General features: G+C 46.4%; 1 non-coding gene across 1 annotated transcript; it reads left to right on the forward strand.

Annotated features, from left to right (window-relative positions):
- Positions 1–294: 294 nt before the first annotated feature.
- TRNAF-GAA lies at positions 295–367 on the forward strand. Its single transcript has one exon. It is a non-coding gene; the product is annotated as a tRNA-Phe (tRNA).
- The last annotated feature ends 999 nt before the right edge of the window (positions 368–1,366 follow it).

Below are 1,366 nucleotides of genomic sequence, written 5' to 3' on the forward strand. Positions count from 1 at the left end.
GGATTTCTTTGGAAGGAATGATGCTAAAGCTGAAACTCCAGTACTTTGGCCACCTCATGCGAAGAGTTGACTCATTGGAAAAGTCTCTGATGCTGGGAGGGATTGGGGGCAGGAGGAGAAGGGGACGACAGAGGATGAGATGGCTGGATGGCATCACCGACTCGTTGGACGTGAGTCTGAGTGAACTCCGGGAGATGGTGATGGACAGGGAGGCCTGGCGTGCTGTGATTCATGGGTTCGCAAAGAGTCGGACACGACTGAGCGACTGAACTGAACTGAACAGACACCAGGGCTTCCCTGGTAGCTCAGACGGTAAAGCGTCTGCCTGAAATGCGGGAGACCTGGGTTCAATCCCCGGGTCAGGAAGATCCCCTGGAGAAGGAAATGGCAGTACTCTTGCTTGGAAAATTCCATGGATGGAGGAGCCAGGTAGGCTACAGTTCATGGTATCGCAAAGAGTCGGACATGGCTGAGCAACTTCACTGAACAGACACCAAAGAAAAAAAACTAAACAGTTTTTCAAGTAGAAAGAAAAGAACCCCAGAAGGAATCAAGAAGATGCAAAAAGGAATATTCCATTGTGTGTATGTACACAGACACACACACCCCACATCATATTTACCTCTTCATCTGTCAATGGATATTTAGATTGCTTCCATGTCTTAGGGGCTTTCCTGGTAGCTCAGCTGGTAAAGAATATGCCTGCAGTGCAGGAGACCCGGTTCAATTCCTGAGTCGGGCAGATCCACTGGAGAAGGGATAGCTACCCACTCCAGTATTCTTGGGTTTCCCTGGTGGCTCAACTGGTAAAGAATCTGCCAGCATTGTGGGAGACCTGGGTTTGATCCCTGGGTTAGGAAGATCCCCTGGAGAAGGGAACAGCTACCCACTCCAGTAGTCTGGCCTGGAGAGTTCCATGGACTGTATAGTCCATGGGGTGCCTAAGAGTGGGACATGACTGAGTGACTTTCACTTTCACTTTCCATGTCTTCGCTGTTGCATATAGTGCTGTAATGAACATTGGGGTGCATGTATATTTTTGAATTAGAGGGGTTTTTTTGGGTATATGCCCAGAAGTGGAATTGCTGGGTCATATGGTAACTCTATTTTTATTGTTTTAAGAAACCTCCAAAACAGTTTTCTATAATGATCTCACCAATTTACATTCCCACCAACAACGTAAGAGGGTTCCCTTTCTCCCCATCGTCTTCAGCACTCATTATAATATTTGTAGACATTTTAATATGGTAAGTCCCCTATATATGAAAGCGTTCCATTCCCAGAGTGCATTCATTAGTCCAATTTGTTAGTTAAGTTAACCTAGGTACCCACATAGCACAGCTGGCTATATAGTGCTATACTGTAA

Source organism: Bubalus bubalis, chromosome 10 (genome assembly GCF_019923935.1).
Source record: "Bubalus bubalis isolate 160015118507 breed Murrah chromosome 10, NDDB_SH_1, whole genome shotgun sequence".
NCBI lineage: Eukaryota > Metazoa > Chordata > Mammalia > Artiodactyla > Bovidae > Bubalus > Bubalus bubalis.